The following is a 20,581-nucleotide window of genomic DNA, read 5'->3' as shown; positions in this document are numbered from 1 at the left end:
CATGCTCTGCTTAAGCGTGTATTTTCTTCCCTCTGTATTATTTATCATTCAGTTTTAATTTTCTTTTTATCCTCAGCATTTTCTGATATATTTTCTGTAATAATCTCTTTTCTAGTTTAAATTTTCAGAGTGTTGTTTTTGCCTGTATTTTCTTTCTTCATTTGTATTTATCTTCAACATCCTCTTGTTCGGCTTGTATTTTCTTACTTCTATTATTTTTTTCTTCAGCTTTCTGTGGTCCAGAGTTATTTTCTTTCTTTTTCAATATTTATCTTCTACTTTCTCAGGTTGAACGTGTATTCTTTTTCTTCTCCAGTATTTATCTTCAACATTTTCGTACTCAGTTTGTATTCTCTAGCTTAAATATTTTTTTTCTTCAGCTCTCTGCTCCGGGCTGTAATTCCTTCGTTCTTTAATATCCATCATTCAGTTTCTTGTTTTCTATCTGTATTTTTCTCCTCGTCCATCGGTCACCTGCACGGACGTCTCTTATCAGGTGTTGGGCGTTGCCTCATTAACCTTTAAGACAGGTGGGGTGGGGGTGTCGCAAGCAGGATGACCGTCGCCATGGCAACTGTGACGCGCCATACCTGAGCTTCCCCCCCCCACACCTTTCCCCTCTCTCATTCCCCTCTTCTGTGATCCCTTTCCAACCCCCCCTCCGTCCCTGCCTGCCTCCCTTCCTCCATTCCTTCCTGCACTGCTCCCTCTCTCGCTCAGTCAGTCAGTCACTCTCATTACTTGCTCATTTCTGTAATCACTATTCTCTGTATCTATCTATCTATCTTATCTATCTATCTGTATCTATCAATCTCTGTCTACCTCATACTCGCTTTCCCTTCTTCCTACCTTCGATTCTTGTCTCATTTTCACTTTTTTTCTTCCTTTTTAACTTCGTCTTTCATCTATACCCTTCTTTCTTTCCATATATAAATCTATCTATCTACCTCTCTGTCTGTTTATCCTTCTCGATCTTGCATTACCTTCCCTTCTTCTTACCTTCGAATTCTGTCTCATCTACGCTTTTCTGCAGCTTTTCTTACCTCCCTACTTCCCTCCTTCATGCACACCCTTCCATGTGAAAAGTGGAGGCGAGAAGACGTGCTCCCTCGCTCGCCCGACGGAATGGAATGGAAGGTGAAATGAAAATAGCGTGGCAAGAAATATTAAATCTGGCTAAATGTGAAATTATGGCATGACAGGGCGGTGACATGCTATTAGCGAGTCAAAGGAGAGAGAGAGAGAGAGAGAGAGAGAGAGAGAGAGAGAGAGAGAGAGAGAGAGAGAGAGGAAAAATATTAGGTTTCAGCATGATAGGGCGAAGTGAAGGAAGACAGCATCGAAAAAACAAATGACGCAAGTGATGTAAAGGAGAATTGAAGGGTACGAAGAAGGGAAGAGAAGGAAGAAGGGAGGGAGGAAGAAGGGAAGAGAGTAAGGAACAAGCAATAAGAAAAGAGGTAGTGACAGGGTAAGAGAGAGAGAGAGAGAGAGAGAGAGAGAGAGAGAGAGAGAGAGAGAGAGAGGTAAGGAATAATATACGGCCGGTAAGTTAGAAGGGGAAGTAATATTTATGGATGTAAGGCAACGAATAACACACACACATACATTTACATAAGTTCCCCCTTTTCTCTCACTCCTCACACCAACTCGAAGAAAACGTGACGCTGTTGTCTTCTGGATTAGCTCAACATCTATCCCTTGATCCTCTTCCACTCGAGTCACTTAGTACCGAAATTTTAGAAGCACGAAGGGAAACGAATTCGTGAGAGCCAGGCAGTGAGGAGAGTGGAGACAGCAGGATGGGTTTGTTGTGAAAGCTGAGAGGATGGATGTTCTGTACCCTGTTTCTACGCGCCTGTTAAGCCTCAGATCTTTACTGTCATGTTTCCGTGTCCTCTGTCTTTTCCTTCCTTCCTTCCTTCCTTCTTTCCTTCTTTTCTTCCTTTCCTTCTTCCTTCCCTCCTTCCTTCCTTTCTTTCTCTTCCCTATTTCTAAGCACCTGTTAAACTTGTGTGATCTTTTCTATAATATTTCTGTGTTCTCTGTCTTTTCCTTCCTTCCTTCCTTCCTTCTTTCCTTCTTTCCTTCCTTTCTTTCTTCCTTCCTTTCTTCCCTCCTTCCTTCCTTTCTTTCTCTTCCCTATTTCTAAGCACCTGTTGAACTTGTGCGATCCTTTCTATGATATTTCTGTGTTCTCTGTCTTTTTCTTCCTTCCTTCCTTTCTTCTTTCCTTCCTTCCTTCCCTCCTTCCTTCCTTACTTTCTCTACTATTTCTAAGCGCCTGTTAAACTTGTGTGATCTTTTCTATAGTATTTCTGTGTTCTCTGTCTTTTCCTTCCTTCCTTCCTCCCTTCCCTCATTCATTTCTGTATCCTGTTTGTAAGCGTCTCTTAAGCCTATGTAATCTTTGCCATAATATATCTTCGTTCTATGGGCCATATTCTTAAACATATCGGCGTCCAATCACACACATATTTGACACGGTTTTCGTAGGAGTTGTGGGCATTTCCAGGGGTAGTTTAATGACCTTTCTGGTGGTTTGACCCTTCTTCTGTACCAAGAACTTAAAATAACACTCTAGAGAACCGGATTGATCTCCTTTTTGCCCTTTAGAAATAGTTAATGTGAGAGGTGGAAGCGACCTGAGAATGTCAACCTATATATATTTTCTCCTTCCCTCCCTCCCTCCTTCATACCTCGTAGCAGTGAGCAGGTGCGAGCAATGAAAGGGCTTACCTGTCTCCATTAAGAAAGGCTGATAAATAGGTAAAATATTTCATGAGTTAAAGGGGTGGGTGTTTTAAGGTGCAGGTGGAGGTGGTAATATCGGCTTGAAGATGAGTTGCTGTTTTATTGTTATTTATGTTTAGTGGTGTTTTCATCATTATTTCGATTGTAGTAGTTTTGATTGTTAGTTTTTTTTCCTTGTTTTTGTCTTCATCGTATTTTCTTTTTTATTTTGTTGTCGAGTCTCCCTTTTTCTCCTTCTCTTCTTCCCTATCATCACCCTCTCCCCTTTGTGGCCCATTCGTTACACCAATTCTTGTTTGCCCTCTTGGTGATAACTTTTATTTTTATTTCCTTCTCTTTCCTTCTCTTTCCTTCCTTTTCCATCTCTTCCGTATTCTTCTGTTTTCAACTTTCTACTCACCTCATCTGTTCAATATCCTTCCTTCTTCAATTCCCTCTCATCCCTTTTTCATTTTATTCTCTCTCTTTTCCTCCTTCTTACCTCTTATGTTACCGTGTTCTCTTGTTTCCTTCTTCTTTTCCTTCGCTTTCTCCCACTTTTTCCTTCCTTCCCCTCCTCCTCTCCTCTCGAATCTCATCTGCTCTGTCTCTCTCCTTTCCGTTTATCCCCCTTTTTCATTTTATCGTGTTATGCTGTTCTCTTTCTCGTTCCCTTTGTTATCTTCCTCTTCCTTCCCTTTCACCTTCCTCTTTCTTTCCATTCACCCTTTTGCTCCTACCTCCCCTGTTTCCTTCTTGCCTTCTCCCTCTTTTCTTCCCACCTTCCTTCCTTCTCTTTCACCCTTTTGTCCTTATCTTTTTACCACTTTATTTTCCCGTTTTCGTGTCCCATCTCTCGTTTTCTTCGCTTTCTCTTCTTCCATCCTTCCTTTCCCTCCTTCTCACACTTTTGCTCGTGCCCCCCTCCCCCCCCCCAGTTCTTCCTTCGCTCTCCCCATTTCTCCCTTTCCCTTCCCTCCTTTTCCTTCCTCCCCTCTTTCCCCTCGCAGCTCAGGGGCGGGAAACGTGACACGGGCGCGGCTGAGACGATCAAAACTACGCGCAAAAGTTTGTTTCATTTCTCCGCCTCGCCAAAATTCTTCCTCCATTATAAGTGTAATGAGGAAGTCAGTTCGCCCTGCTCTCCCTTCTTCCTCCTCCTCTTCCTCCTCCTCCTACTCCTCCTCCTCCTCTTCCTCCTACCTCTTGCTTTCTTTCCCTTGCGGATTCTCCTCTTTCTCTCCCTCCTCTCCCCCGTTCTCTCTCGACGATATCTCCTCCACCTCCTCTTCCTGTTTCTCGTTTCGGTTTTTCTTCTTACTCCTTTTCTATCCCTTCCTTGCTTATCCTATTCTTCTTTATATTCCTTTATATTTGTTCTTCTCTTCTTGTTCCTTCTGAAACTACATCTGCCTAAACTTTTTCTTCTGTAATCTTCTTATTCTTGTTCTTGTTCTTCTTCGTCCTCGTCTTCATCATCGCCTTCTCCTTTTCTCACCTTCTCCTCCTCTTCTCTCTTATCTCCTCTCCCCTTAGCTCGTTTGTCAAAGGAGTACCAAGAAAGGGGGAAGTAGATAAAAAAGGGAGATAATGAAAGCAGCTAATAGGAGATGGAGGACAGAGGGCTTTACCGCAGGAATGGAAGGGAAGAGAGGGGAAAGGATATTCAGGATTAAGATGCAGAAGGAAGAGGGTGCGAAGAAAAAAATGAAGAGGGATCGAAATAAAAACAAGAGAGAGAGAGGGAAAGAGAAAGAGCGTGAAAGGAGAAAGAGATAGAACCTGAAGAAGAAGATGCGTCCTCGATATGAAAATGAACTTGGAAATAGATTAAAATGCTTGAGCGAAATTAGAGTGAGATATATTGCAAACCTTTCCTTCCATCCTTGAGAATTGAAACGAAAAAAGGACGGGAAACAGATAGGAAAATGGGGAGTGATTAAAATATCGTATGGCCAAGAAATGATGAAATGGCTTTGCGCAAGATTAATTCGGAAAGAAGTTAAGCTTTGAAAATATTAAAGAAACGGAGAGAGGAGGGAAGGAAGGAATTAGAGGAATATTTAGGAGAAAAGAAGAGGATAAAGGGAAGGAAGGAAAGAAGGAAGGAAGGTGGGAAGCAGTTAAGGAATAAGTCATAAAAACAAGAGGAGAAAAGGAGATAGACGAATACAAAGCTTAAGCAAAAATAAATAACTTGCTATAAATAAAAGGATAAGACTAAAAAAAAAGAAGGCCTTAAGTACAAGAGGAAAAATAAAAGAAAGAGACAAATATAGAGGTTAATTGAAGCGAAGGAAAAGGAAGAACTTGATATGAACAAGAGGATAAGAATGAAAAGAAAAGAAAAGAGAAAACTAGATTAAAGAAAAGGTGAGAAAAGGAGAAAATGTAAAATTGATATGGAAAAAAAGAAAAGATTGATATGAACAGGAAGATCGAAGTGAAGACAAAGGAAGACATAAGTGGAGTTAAGAAAGTGTGAATGAGGAGAAAAGAAAACGACTTCGAGAGGCAGAAGGAGAAAATAAAGGAAGAGAGAGAGAGAGAGAGAGAGAGAGAGAGAGAGAGAGAGAGAAATTGAAATTGAAATGTGAGATACTAAGAGATTTATTTTATGCATGATTCTTAAGAGGATCAGAAGAAGCTTTACACACACACACACACACACACACACACACACACACACACACACACACACACACACACACACACACACACACACACACACACACACACACACACACACTCAAAGACAATCTCACGGGAGCGGGAAAAAGTCATGTGAATTTGAAGATTTTTGCATGTAAAGTGGAAGAGGTAGGAGGGTATGATCGTGTGTGTGTGTGTGTGTGTGTGTGTGTGTGTGTGTGTGTGTGTGTCAATACATCTCATTTGTGTGGCTTCCTCTTTGTCTGTGTCTGTTTTTTGCCTTTCTGTTTATGTCTCTCTCTCTCTCTCTCTCTCTCTCTCTCTCTCTCTCTCTCTCTCTCTCTCTCTCTCTCTCTCTCTCTCTCTCTCTCTCTCTCTCTCTTTCAACCCGTACACGTGGGCACAGGTTAATTACCCCCGAGACACACCTGTAGCATGGGTCACCTTCCTCTCTTCACACCTGGATGGCTGCCACACGTGTGTTTTCCTGGTCGAGAGTTAATTTCCTGAGTTTGTTGTTTAATCCTTATCTCCGCCTTCTCAGGTTTGCTTGGGTACGGAAACTTTAATCATGTGTTAAAGAAATGAGGATGAAGGAGGATATGTGGAGAGCATAAGAGAGGGGGGGGAGGGGGAGAGTGTTACCTGTTGGGATTTCATTATATTCCCCTTTCCATGTTTTTGTTGTGTAGATGTTTAAGAGAAAATAAGAAAGGAATAGTAATCGCTGAGATGCTGTTTTACGCTCTTCTTTTTCTTTCAGCATTTTCATCTCTATCTCCTTTCTCTTTTTTCTTCCTTTTTTTCCTCCTCTTCCTTTTCTATAATATTTCAGCTCAGTACACCGTTTTGCCTCTTCCCTTTAAGTCTTACCTCGTCCATACGCCATCTCGGGGCTATCAATTAACGTCATTAGTCAACGGTGTCCACCTACGTGCACCTGTATTTACCTGCCTCATCCCACCTGCCTTGATCACATCCCTCCCTTCCTCTACCTGATGCAATGATCCCTCCCATCTTCCCACTCACATCTCACTGATCTCTCACCTCACCTCACCTCACCTCCCTCTTCACGGATTTCTCACCCCATCTCTGTTCTCCCAACCTTCCTCTCATTTCCCCTTCTCTCATCTCTCAGCTCAACTCTACCCTCCCAGCCTCCCTCTCATCACCCCTTCTCTCATCTCTCAGCTCAACTCTACCCTCCGAGCCTCCCTCTCATCTCCCCTTTTCTCATCTCTCAGCTCATCTCTACCCTCTCAGCCTCCCTCTCATCTCCCCTTCTCTCTTCTCTCATCTCATCTCTACCCTCCCTACCTCCCTCTCATCTCCCCTTCTCTCATCTCTCATCTCATCTCTACCCTCCCAGCCTCCCTCTCATCTCCCCTTCTCTCATCTCTTAGCTCGTCTCGACCCTTCCAGCCTCCCTTTCATCTCCCCTTCTCTCATCTCTTAGCTCGTCTCGACCCTCCCAACCTCTCTCTCATCTCCCCTTCTCGCATCTCTTAGCTCATCTCTACCCTCCCAACCTCCCTCTCATCTCCCCTTCTCGCATCTCTTAGCTCATCTCTACCCTCCCAGCCTCCCTTTCATCTCCCTCTCTCTCATCTCTTACCTCATCTTTATCCCTCTCAGCCTCCCTCTCCCCATCTTCTCTCATCTCCCACCCCACTTCTACCCTCACAGCCTCCCTCTTGCCTCCCTTCCCTCTCATCTCTTACCCCACCTCTACCTCTGCTCCTGTGTTCTTCCTTTCTCTCTCTCTACCCCGTCCTCCCCTCCTACCCCCCTCCTCTCCTGTCCCTCCTCACTCTCACCTGGCCTTGCGTCGCCCACCTGTTGCATGTTTGGGGAAGAGGGAGGGAGAGAGAGGGAGAGGGAGGGAGGGAGGGAGGGAGGGAGAGAGGCTTAGGAGAGAGAGGGACACTGACTCTTCCGCTACAGGATACTTATTTAACTAGACGTGAGAAGTTCAACGTCCTTTTTGTTATGCATTACAAGATTGTTTTTTGTGTGGATTTAGTTTTTAGTCTGTGAAAATCCTGAATGATAAGATTTTTTTATAGTATTTTTTAATTGTTTTTTTCTCATGGTAAAGATTTGTACTGTCATCTCTTTTTTTCTCCTTTTAGTCATCTTTCTCATCATCATGTTAATTTAGAGGTGTCCTTACTCTTCCTATTACTTTCTTGCCTCCTCCTTCACTTCCTAACCTATAGCATGCTCTCTTGTTCCTCCTTCTCATTCTCCTTCCCTTCCTCCTGTTCAACTTTATTCCCCTCCTCCGCCTCCTCCTTTTTCTCATTTTCCTGCTCTTCTCATTTTCCTTCTCATGTTTTACTTTATTTACTCCTCCCACTTCCCCTCCTTATCATCCTCCTCTCATCCACCTCCTCCTCCTCCTCTTCTCATTCTACTTTATTCTCCTCCACCTTCACCCTTTCCCTCTCCTTGTCCTACGCCGCCTCTCCCTTCTTTTCGCCCGTCTCATCAGGTTGCCAGGTAGCGGGTGGCGGCTTGCAAATTACAGGTGCATAATAGTCACCAGCGCGCACGCTTTACACCTGATTGAGGCTTCCTTGCTCACCTTGTTATTGCTTCATTTCCGGCTTTCTCATTGTACCTTGAAAATTAAAGGACGCTAAAGAATATATACATCGGTGTGTGTGTGTGTGTGTGTGTGTGAGAGAGCGAGAGAGAGAGAGAGAGAGAGAGAGAGAGAGAGAGAGAGAGACGGTCATCGTTCTTGCTGTCATTACTTCTAATTTACAAAACGTGAACTGGTGACGTTCGTGCCTGTCTTTGACGTCATCAGTCGATAGCTTTCCTGACGTCACCAAGAGGAGGAGGAGGAGGAGGAGGAGGATGTATAATGGCCTTAGTTTAATGGGAAGAATCGTTATGTTAAGTGAAGAGTAACGAGACTGAACCGAAAATTGAGGAGGTTAAGGAGATGTGGGGGAGAGAGAGAGAGAGAGAGAGAGAGAGAGAGAGAGAGAGAGAGAGAGTGTATGGTAGGGTAACAATATATGCGGTAACGGAAGCAACTTAATAGCACAAAAAAAAAGTAAGATAAAATAAAAATATAAACCTTATTAATCAACTAATGAATTTGAACCGATATCGTGAATTCAAACTATAATTACTTGCTAAACTTTGATACCATTGAGATATTGCTGCTTTATCACCTAAGACCCACACTAACAAACACTTCCAAGGCAAAGAGAAAGAAACACAGCAAGATAATTACCCCTGGACACAACAAACGTTACAAAAATAAATAACCCAGGTAGAAACGTAATTATTTTTCAAGGGTCCTGTTACCGAGTGCTCTGTACAATACCGATAGGATTGTGGAGAATGTGTATACGAAAGGTCAAAGGTGAGCGTTGTGAGAATGAATATACAATGGAACAACTGTGTGGCGTGCAGGACGAAGGGGCGCGGCGTGAAGAATGAGGTGCCGCGGGAAAGGTTCTGAATAAATAAGTTACCCCGCAAAATTGGGAGAGAAAACGTGTGGCGCAGAGATGAAATTTACTTGTTGAGGAAATGAAGAGAGGAGAAGAATGGTGAATAGGAGTATATACATCATCGTAAGTGCATTATCTCTCTCTCTCTCTCTCTCCCTCTCTCTCTCTCTCTCTCGCCATTTTTCAGGGTTTCGTGTTTTCTCTTCTCTGTTCCTTTCTTTCGTTGTCTGCAAATATTTACTTTCCTTTTTCCGTTTATTTTTACAACCTTTTTTTCCTCTTTTGTATGTTGTCCGTCTCTTTTATTCCAATACTCTCTCTCTCTCTCTCTCTCTCTCTCTCTCTCTCTCTCTCTCTCTCTCTCTCTCTCTCTCTCTCTCTCTCTCTCTCTCTCTCTCTCTCTCTCTCTCTCTCGTCCCTTTGTTTTGGAAGCCACACACGTGACTCATTGGAGAACGAGGGGAAGCTGAGGGCCGTGAGAGGATAATTAGGAGGAGGAGGAGGAGGAGGAGAAAAATCTGAAATATGGGAAAAATGCGTAAGGGAGAATAGGGGAGATTAGGAAAAAAAAATAATCTAATGATGATGATGTGGAGGAGGAAGAGGAAAAGGAGGAGGAAGAAGAGGTGTGGAAGATGCAAAAGAAGAATGAAAATAAGGAAATGAGATGACAAAAAAAGAGAAAGAAAGTAGGAGGAGAAAGAGGAAGAAGACTGGAAGGTGAAAGAGGAGAATGAAGAGTAAGGAAAAGGAGTTACGAAGAAAAGGAGACAAAGTAGAAGGATGATGAAAACAAGAAGGAGGAGGAGGAAGGAAGAGAAGAGAGAAAGAGAGAGAGAAAAGACCAGCATAAGGGTATGGATAATCAATATAAGAAAGAGGAGAATGAGGAGGAGGAGGAAGGAAAGAGAGAGAAGACCAACAGGAGTAAGGGTCAGGATGAAAGGAAGGCAAGATGCAGTGAGAGAGAGAGAGAGAGAATAGGCGAGAGGAAAGCAATCTCTGGTGAGGGGAGACTTAAGGTAAGGCGAGGGGGATTTAAGGCAAGGAGGGGCGGATTTAGCTCAGTGTAAGGAAGGAGATGAGAGAAAGTGACTCGCCTGATAGCAAGGGTTAAGGGTGGATGACGCGAGTGAGGGGAGGGGGAAGAGGGGAGAGGAAAGGGGTGCAGGTACAAGAGTAGGGAAAGGGGAGGAAGAGGATAAACAGTAATGCTTGGGGTAAAGGGAGGGGATGGTTTGAGGAAGTTGAGGAGGGGAGGGGAAAGACAAAGGGAAGAGAGACAGAGGAAGGAGAAGAGGGGAGGAAAGGAGCTTGTCTCTGCGGCCATCCTGTTACTTAGAAAGGCTTTGATGTCCTAATGAGCAAGCCAGTACCCATGATATCACTGTCTTCCTCTTCCTCCTCCTCCGTCTAAAATTAGCCCATCATATGTAAACTATCCCGGCAAGCCTTTTATCCCTGTTTAAGTTCATTTGAGTCTCCCCTTCAGATTCAGTTTGGGGAATTTGTTTATCTATTTAATATTTGGTCGTATTAATAGATGTTTTGCGTCTTGATTTTGTTTTTTCTCTTAGTTATGTATGGAAGGCAGCAGGTGGCGTGGGTGGAAAGTGCTTTTTTTTATTTTTTTATTTTTAGTTTGTTGTTGTTTTTTGTCTTATTTTCATCCTTTTTTTTCCTAGTTTTTCTTTTATCTTTTACTATTTTTTCCTTTATTTTTCATTTTTAATTTGTATTTTTTGTTTTGTTTCTCGCTTTACTTTTATTCTTTTTTTTCCATTTCTATCCTTTATCGTTTACTATTTTTTTCCTTTATTTTCTTTGTTAATTTGTTTTTGTCTTTTGTGTCTCACTTTACTTTTATTCTTTTTTTTCCTAATTTCTATCCTCTATCGTTTACTAGTTTTTTCCTTTATATTTTTTTCATTGTTGTATTTTTGTATCTTGCCTTACTTTTATCCTTTCTTTATCCAATTCTATGCTTTATCGTTCACTATTTTGTCCCTTTATTTGTGTGATTTTTTTTACGCTCTGGCTCTCTTGTTTCCTCACGTGTCATACATTGCCATTCTTTCTCTTTGTTTCCTTTTACCGCTCAATCATTGTTTTACCCATTATCGGTATCATATATTTTCCCACGAACTTTTCATATCCACCCGAAATTGACCTCTCATTTGGGCCTTTTCCTCCCCTTTCTTAATAGGAGGGCTAGCGGACTTTTATTTTTGTCTTTATTTATTTTTTACCTTGTGCTGCTTCCTTTACTGTAAAAAATAGGTATTCATTCTCTCATTCCTCTCAATCCTCTTTCGTGTATGTGTGAATCTACTTTTCCTTCTCTTCCTCCTTCTCTTCCTTTTCCTTTTCTTCTTTATCTTCCTCCTCCGTCCTCTTTCACCTTTATCGCATTCTTCTCCTGACTCTTTCATCCCCTCTTTCTCCTCCTTCTCTTCCTCTTTCTCTTCCTCCTTCTTCCTCCTACGCACCACATTCCTTTCCCCCCAATGCTCACTTCCCCGCGAAAAGGACAAATAAATTCCCAATAAATACCGTGTCTTCCTCAACCGGTTTGGAATTCGCTCGTGTTTCAGATCGTCTTTCTTTTTTCTTCCTCTTCTTCTTTTCTTCTCTGGACGCGATAACACACAAAGGGAAACGGGGAAAGAGATTAGCGATTTAATGTTTTGTTTTTTGTTTTATTTTTGTTTTTTTGTTTCCCTCGTTTTGTTTTGTTTCGTTCTTCCTCGACTCGTTTCTCCTGTGATTGCTTCGTGCGTTTGTGCGTTTTTACAATCTGATAGTTAGGTAGACCAGGGGAGGTGTTGAGAGAGAGAGAGAGAGAGAGAGAGAGAGGGAAAGCGGATATTGATTCTTGATTTCTGTAGCACACACACACACACACACACACACACACACACACACACACACACACACACATACATACACACAGGATAACAAAGAGCTTGAGGGAAAAAGAATGAGAAAACTTTAATCGCAGTTTCTTTGATAATTAGTTTAATGAGGAATAAACGAAAGGAAAATAATGGAAAACGAAAAAAATACTACTACTACTACTACTACTACTACAATGATGATGCTGGTAATAATAATAATGATAATACTAATACTAATACTAATACTAATAATAATAATAATGATAATAATAATAATAATAATAATAATAATAATAATAATAATAATAATAATAATAATAATAATAATAATAACAGTAATGATAGCGAGGCGACAGAGCATCACGGCGGCTCTTCGCAGTTCCTCTTCCTTCCAACCTAATTAAGTTGTTTCCTGGAGGCCACTAAGACCCCCCCCTTCCTCCTCCTCCTCCTCCTCCAACTCCTCCTCCTCCTCCTCCTCCAACTCCTCCTCCTCCTACTCCTCTCTTCCTCTTCCTCCTCCTCCTTCTCCTCGGTTAGGCGGGGCAGGGGAGGGGATGCGAAGTTTCTCATTTTTTGGTGTGAAAGATATTCCTCCTCCTCCTCCTCCTCCTCCTCCTCCTCCATCTCTGCACGACAGTTATAAACGTCTTGAGGTCTTTCATGTCCTTATTTTCCTACTCCTCTCTTGTCCTTTTCCTTCTTCTATATTTCGTGCATTATAATCTTTCTCCGTCTTTCCGCAATCTTCTCTGAGTCAAGGGAGGAGGAGGAGGAGGAGGAGGAGGAGGAGGAGGAGGAGGAGGAGGAGGAAAGGAGGTTACGTGAGACACCGTAATATGCGTGAGAAATGAGGTCTTTGATTTATGTCCTTCCCCTTTTCCTCCTCCCTTTCCTCCCTCCTCCATTATCTTCTCTCTCCTTACTCCTTTATCTTCCTCCCTCCTTTATTCTCTCCCTTCCTCTGTTTGTCCTTTCCTTTCTCTTCCCCATTCCCCATTTGCCCTTTCCTTCCACATTCGTCTCTCTCTCCATGACTCTCTCTTTTTTTTAATTCTCCATTATTTTCTCTATTACACTTTCTTCCTATTTTCTTTTCTTCTCCCTCCGCTCTCCTCCTCTTCCTCCTCCTCTCCCGTTCAAATTTTTTCCTCCCCTGCCCTCTCCTCTTCTTCTCTCGACTTGCACGTTGGGCCAATCAATGGCAAATGAAATTTAACGTTGAGAAATGTAAAGTGTTGCACATCGGAAAAAATAACAATCGCGTTCGGTACGTAATGAATGGCCAACAACTTTCTGCAGTAAGTAAAGAAAAGGATCTTGGAATCACTATATCAAGCGATTTAAAGCCCGGTCAGCATTGTTCAGAGGTAGTTAAAACTGCAAACAAATTGGTTGGCTTCATCGGACGAGTCTTTAATAATAAATCGGAAAAAGTAATATTAAAACTGTATAATTCGTTGGTTCGACCCCGTCTAGAGTACTGTGTACAGTTTTGGTCTCCCTACTACAGAAAAGACAGAAAAGTTGGAACGGGTCCAACGAAGAGTAACAAAGATGATTCCTAGGTTGAGAAATTTGTCATATGAACAAAGGCTTTAAGAAGTAAATTTATTCAGCCTATCAAAACGAAGAATGCGAGGCGATCTAATAGAAGTGTTTAAAATGTTCAAAGGATTCAGTGATATTAATGCGGAAGATTACTTTACAATTGATCGATCAAACAGAACAAGAAGAAATCACAATTTGAAGATAAGTGGTAAAAGATTCTCGTCGCACGAAGCTAAACACTTCTTCTTCAATCGAGTTGTTAATGTTTGGAACTCTCTACCTTGTGATGTCGTTGATAGTACAACAGTTACGGCCTTCAAGAATAGATTAGACAAGTGTTTTGAATCCAACCAGCAACTTAGATATTACTCATTGTCGTAATAACGTTAAGTTCTTTCGAATACTGGTGTCCTTGTCCGCTTTTATCGCCCGGTTAGTGGTAGCAGTAATGGTAGTTCTTTCCTCTTTCCTACATAAATTCCATGCAGTTTTTCCATGCTGCATGGTTCTTTTTCCTTTCCTGCCAGCTTTGGCTGGAGGGATGGGGGGGTGGGCAGGAGCCTTCGCCTTTGCTGTCCTTCATCTTCCACCTTTGATTAGATAGTTAGTGTAGCTTGTCACAAACAACCTCGTAAGGACCAGCAGGTCTGCTGTTGTTTGTTCTTCCTTTGTGTTCCTTTGTGTTCCTCCCCTCTACCGCCCAATTTTCTCCCCTTTTTTTTTCGTTCAGCTATAACTAAAAAGGAGGATGAAAGGGAGATGATGTAACAAGCGTATCACAGGGGAAGGTTGGATGGCGTGGCGTGTCGCTCAAGACAACACTATTTACACCTCTGACGTGAAAATTACCTTTGGCTTAATTATATTCTGGGTATCTTATTATTATTTTTATCTACGGTAATTGTTGTGTGTGTGGGTGTCGCTAATGAGTGTGTTTCTTTCTCTTCTTTCTCCTCCAGTTTCTTTCTCTTACAGTTAATCTTTATCTGTGTTTTTTTCCCTCCCGTCTCTCTGTCTGTTTCGTTCCTTTCTCTTCGTGTATGTTTACGGTTTTCTTTCTCCTCCCATCTGTCTTTCTCTGGTTTCTTTCTCCTCCCGTCTTACTTTCTCTCTTTTCTCCTCCAGTTTCTCTTTCTCGCGTTTCTTTCCCCTCCCGTCTGCCTTTCTTTCTCTCCTTTCTCCTCTAGTTTATCTTTCTCTCTTTTCTTTCTCCTCCCGTATGACTTTCTCTGGTTCCTTTCTCCTCCCATTTTCTTTCTCTGGTTTCTTTTTCTTCCAGTCAGTCTGTCTTTCTCTTCTTTCTCCTCCCGTCTAATTTCGCAGCCTCCTCATCCTATCATCGGCGCATCAGGGAGTGATTAAGAGTTGTTACGGGATGAATGTAATTAGGGTGTGCAAATAGCCGAGGTAATTATTATAAATCCATTCAGCGCAGGGATTCTTGTTACGGTTGTTGAATATTTACTTGTTTGTAGTTGTTGAGTTTTTTTTATTTTTTAGTGTGGGTTGTTTTACGTTTAATTAAGACAGTTTGAAAACAGTCTACCACAACAAAAACGAAGAAAGATGAGTAGTAATATGGAAACTTTTATTTATTTATATTTTTTGTGCTCTTTCCAGTAATTAAGGGAAAATGTAATCAGCTAAATAATGTTAGGAAGGGAGAAATATTTATATGGAAACTCATTTTGCGGCTTAACGAGTCTGCGTCACACCTATCTAATCTAGAACAACGAGTATCAGTTTTTTCTTTATATATATGAACCAATTAAAACAGACTGTAGAGAATATCCAACAGAAAAAAACGTTACGAAAAAGATAGAAATTAATATGTAAACTCAGTGTGGCCTCACAAGTTTAGTTCACAATTTTATTAACAGAAAATAGCGAGTGTTTATGATGGAAAAAATGTTAACTAGTGTGTGTGTGTGTGTGTGTGTGTGTGTGTGTGTGTGTGTGTGTGTGTGTGATGTGTTTGTTAGCATACCAGGCATTTTCTTTTTACATATCAATTCTCAGGTGTGCATAATTCGCGTAACAAGTATTAAATATAAATAAATGGCGGGTGTGATTATAATATTTACCTTGAATAACTACATTTCGCTGGTATTAGTTTTGCAGAGTTTTGTTGTATGTTTATTAATTCCCTTTTTCATTTGCCTTAAGTTGTAGCAGCGCCATTATGTAGTTCGGTTAATGAGTCTTTTGTTACCTGTTATCATCTTCCTACCTGTTCTCTCACCTTCCTACCTGTTTCTCGCCTTCCTACCTGTTCTCTCACCTTCCTACCTGTTTCTCGCCTTCCTACCTGTTCTCTCACCTTCCTACCTGTTTCTCGCCTTCCTACCTGTTCGCTCACCTTCCTACCTGTTCTCTCACCTTCCTACCTGTTCTCTCACCTTCCTACCTGTTCTCTCACCTTCCTACCTGTTCTCTCACCTTCCTACCTGTTATCTCACCTTCCTACCTGTTCGCTCACCTTCCTACCTGTTCTCTCACCCTCCTATCTGTTCTCTCACCTTCCTACCTGTTCTCTCACCTTCCTACCTGTTCTCTCACCTTCCTACCTGTTCTCTCACCTTCCTATCTGTTCTCTCACCTTCCTACCTGTTCTCTCACCTTCCTACCTGTTCGCTCACCTTCCTACCTGTTCTCTCACCTTCCTACCTGTTCTCTCACCTTCCTACCTGTTCTCTCACCTTCCTACCTGTTCTCTCACCTTCCTACCTGTTCTCTCACCTTCCTACTTGTTCTCATCTTCCTACCTGTTCTCCCACCTTCCTTTTACTTTTCTTACCTTGCAATGCCCTCCAGTTATGCTTCGCTCCATCCTTACCCTTCCTCCTTTCCCCTCATCTACTCCCCCCTTCCCTTCTTTTTCGTGGTATTCTTCCTTCTCTCCCCTACTCTCTTCCTTTGTTCCTTCCTTATTCTTTTCTCTTCCCTCTTCACCCTTTCCTCCATTCTTTCCCCTGCCCATTCCCATTCCCTTGCCGCTATTCTTTCCCTTCCCATTCCCTCTCTTTCTTTGTATTCTTCCTTCCTTTCTCCTCCCCCTCTTCTGTTCCCATTTTCCTCCGTTATTTCCCCTCCCCGTTCCTTTCCCTTATATTCTTTCCCCTCTCCCCTTCCATCCCCTTTCCCTTTATTCTTTTACCTCCCCCTTCCATTCCCTCTCCACCATTCTTTCCCCTTCCCTTTCAGTTCCCTTTCCTTCCATTCTTTTATCTTTTCCCGTATAATCCTTCTTTTTGTTGTCCTGGAATCCTTTTTTCTCCCTTTCCTGGCGTAAGTAAATCTCCTTTTTGATGTCGCTCCTCGAACATGTTGCTCTCTCTCTCTCTCTCTCTCTCTCTCTCTCTCTCTCTCTCTCTCTCTCTCTCTCTCTCTCTCTCTCTCTCTCTCTCTCTCTCTCTCTCTCTCTCTCTCTCTCTCTCTCTCTCTCTCTCTCTCTCTCTCTCTCTCTCTCTCTCTCTCTCTCTCTCTCTCTCTCTCTCTCTCTCTCTCTCTCTCTCTCTCTCTCTCTCTCTCTCTCTCTCTCTCTCTCTCTCTCTCTCTCTCTCTCTCTCTCTCTCTCTCTCTCTCTCTCTCTCTCTCTCTCTCTCTCTCTCTCTCTCTCTCTCTCTCTCTCTCTCTCTCTCTCTCTCTCTCTCTCTCTCTCTCTCTCTCTCTCTCTCTCGCTCACACACACACACCGAAAAAATACTGCGTGTGTTTGTCAGTTCGCGGCAACATGGGAGCAACTCTGATTCTCAACACTAATTTAGGAAGACTGGTGTTGTTTAGTGGTGTTGCGTGACATGGTGGTGGTGAGGAGGAGGAGGAGGAGGAGGAGGAGAGGTAGATAAAGGGGTTGGAAGGTACAGAATGAAAGGAGGAGGATCGAAGATGATAAGGATGAGGAGAAAGAGGAGGAAGGGAAAGAGGTAAAGGATGAAGACTTACTGAATAAAAGGTAGAAAAGAAATATACGCACACTCACTCATTCACTCACTCACTCACTCACTCACTCACTTACTCACTCAGTCTCACTAACCCAAACGCCCACCTGCTTCCCTTCCCTCTATACTCACGTACTCATTCCTACCTCCCTTCTTCCTTCCTTCACTCATTCACTCACGTTCTTTCTCCCCCATCTCTCGCTCCATTTCCGACACACACACACACACACACACACACACACACACACACACACACACACACATACATACACTCAATCCTCCTCTCTCTCCCCCTCCTTCGTTCCCTCCCTCCCTTGCTCCCTGGTTGTGTTTGATAGATCGTCTTCGCTAACCGAGGGATAAACTACAAGGCTGACTGACGGGGTGACTTACGAGCGACTTGACTTGATAGGATCGGCAACAACTGTAGTTTCAGCGGTCGGGTGAACCTGTGTTGGACTTCCTGACTTACCCTGTCCCGTGACTGCCTGGCGGGTCCCTGACTTAGCTGACTGAGTGACTGACTGATTTACGGATTGACTGACTGACTGACTGGCTGATTGACCGAGTGATTAACTGAGTGATTTACATATTTATTGATTGATTGACTGAGTGCTTAACTAATTAACTGAGTGACTGAGAGCTTAACTAATTAACTGATTGACTAACTGATTGACTGATTGAGTGACCGAATGTGTGACTGATTTATGGATTCATTGATTGTCTGCTTAACTAACTGACTGAGTAACTGACTGACTGACTGATCGATTGACTGACTGAGTGACAACTGACTAATTTACGGATTCATTGATTGGTTGTTTAACTAGCTGACAATTTAACTGGCCGACAGAGTGACTGACTGACTGAATGAATGACTGGTTAACCGACTAAATGACTGACTGACTGAAGGAAGGAATGTATGAATGAAAGACTAATTGACTGACTAACTAACTGAATGAATGAATTTACTGACTAATGCCTGTAAAATGAAGCTAACTTACTAACTGACGACCTTTAATTTTAGTGACTTTCTCCTTTCAATATCTATCTAACTTACTGATTAACTCGTGGAATGACATCACAATATTGACTACCACTTAATTAGATCCAAACTGACTGACCTCCACGTCTAAACTGACTGACATCTGTTAACTGAGGCAACTTTCTTACGTGGCCAACCTCCTTGACTGGCTTAGGTGGCTGACTGGCTGACTGGCTTTGTCTCGTCGGGGCTGACTGGCTGCTGGCTGAGTCCTGGGCCAATATGTCAGTCAGAGTGGACACAAGGTCGCCTGGGGAACGGACGGGTCATGGGAGGGGAAGGGGAGGGAAGGGATGAATGGGAACGAACGAAGAGAGGTCAGTTGGTGGTTGAGGTAGATAGATGAAAGGGTTGATAGGGAGACACACAAGGAAGAAAGGGGTATACAGGACAGGGAGAGAGAGATACAAGAGGGGTTGAGGAAAGGGGATCAGAGAAGATAGGAGGAGACACAGGAGGAAGGATGAAAGGGACGACAGGAGATAGTGTAGATAGTGAGAGAAACAGAGGAAGGAGGAATGGGTACAAGGAAGATGGGAAGAACGATAAGGAGGAAGGAAGAAATGGAGACAAAGAAGATAGGGAAAAGCACAAAGATGAAGAAAAGGGTTAAAGAAAGAGAGAGAAGGTGAAGGACAGTAAAGGATATTGCAAAGGGGTTACAGGGGAGACAAAGCACGGATAAACATAGACATTCGGACAGAGAAGAAATAATTAAATGAAGAAATATAAGAAAAGGGGCAGAAAGGGAATGAATAAGAGAGGATATAGAGCTGAATAAGGAAAAATGGAGACATGAAAAAACTGAGTCGATTGTAAAATGAGAAGGATAGGGAAGGAAATAAAAGAGGGGAAAAGGAGAAAAAGGAAAACAGGGAAACGGACAGACGAAAAATGAAGAAAGAAAAGGGATCAGAGAGGAATATGAGAACAGTAAGATTAAAGGTCAAACAAACAAAGACACATAGAGAGGAAGGAAATATAGATACCAACAGGAGTAAAGATAGAAAAGCAATAAGAAAGTGAATAAGAGGAACCGAACAGGGGATCAGAACCTTTTTATACTGCCCGGAGGGTCGGAGGGTAGTGAAAGTTTATGGGACGAGTGGGGATTGGATGGATAGATGGGTGGTGGTGGTGGTGGTGGGATTTATACGTGTTTTTTACGAGTCGTGTGTTTGTGTTTGTTGGTGTTTGTGTTGGTGTTTGTGGTGTGGGTGAGGCAGAGGAATGAGTGTAGTGTTAATGGTGGTGATGGTGATGGTGGGAGAGTGAAATAACTGTATCTAAATAATAAATAAACACATCCGTAATAGTTCTCAAAGGAGCGGAGTGGTTTTTAATGTTTGTTCGTGCTCACTCAACATAACGTCAATATTGTTCTTTCATTATTCAGGCCTGGGAACGATTACAGCGCACGTGGGACAAATGGCTCTTGAATGGAGATGTGAACTTCGGTACAGCGTTCGAATCCTGGATTATTATTATTATTATTATTTTCTTTTACAACTAAGGAGACAGCTCAAGGGCACACAAAAAGGAGACAATAATAAAAATAAAAAGCCCGCTACTCGCTGCTCCTACATACAAACAAACTCTTTTCCGCATTGGAGTTAAGAAAAGGAGAAGAAAAAAAAGAAGTGAGAAAAGGAAAATTAGAAGCGAAAACAAAGTAAGAAAGCAAACAAATAAGAAAGGAAGAGGGAGGACACTGTGGAATCAAGCAAGTGAATGGACATGCAACATAAGAGAAATACACACAGATAAACATTCATATTTCAGTGAAGGAATAAGAATGAAACCGAGCAAGGAGGAACGGAAGAAGGAGGAGGAAGAAGACATGATGGAAGAAAAGGAGTCAAATATTATAGGAAAGCAAGAAAGAGGGAAGGAGAGGAAGAGGAGGAGGGAAATATGAGGGAAGAGAGAAAAAAAGCAAGAAAGAGGAAAGGAAAGAAAGAAGAGGAAGAAAATATGAGGAAGGAAACGAGGCAAATATTGAAGGAAAAACAGGAAAGAGGAGAGGAAAGGAAGAATAGGAGGAAAATATTAGGGAAGAGAAAAGAAAAATAAGAAAGATGGAAGGAAAGGAAGAAAATATGAGGGAAGAGAATGAATAAGTCGTGGAACAGCAGGAAAGAGGGGAAGGATAGCATAGGATTGAGGGGAGAGACGTGAGTGGAGGGTAAGAGAGGGATGGAGGAAAGAAAGCAGAATACAACTTGCAATAGTCACGTGAGGAGAGAGAGGGGAGAGAAAGGGAGAGAGAAGGGGAGGGAGGGAAGGAGTGAA

Source organism: Eriocheir sinensis, chromosome 9 (assembly GCF_024679095.1).
Source record: "Eriocheir sinensis breed Jianghai 21 chromosome 9, ASM2467909v1, whole genome shotgun sequence".
NCBI lineage: Eukaryota > Metazoa > Arthropoda > Malacostraca > Decapoda > Varunidae > Eriocheir > Eriocheir sinensis.
This window is presented reverse-complemented; position numbering follows the sequence as displayed.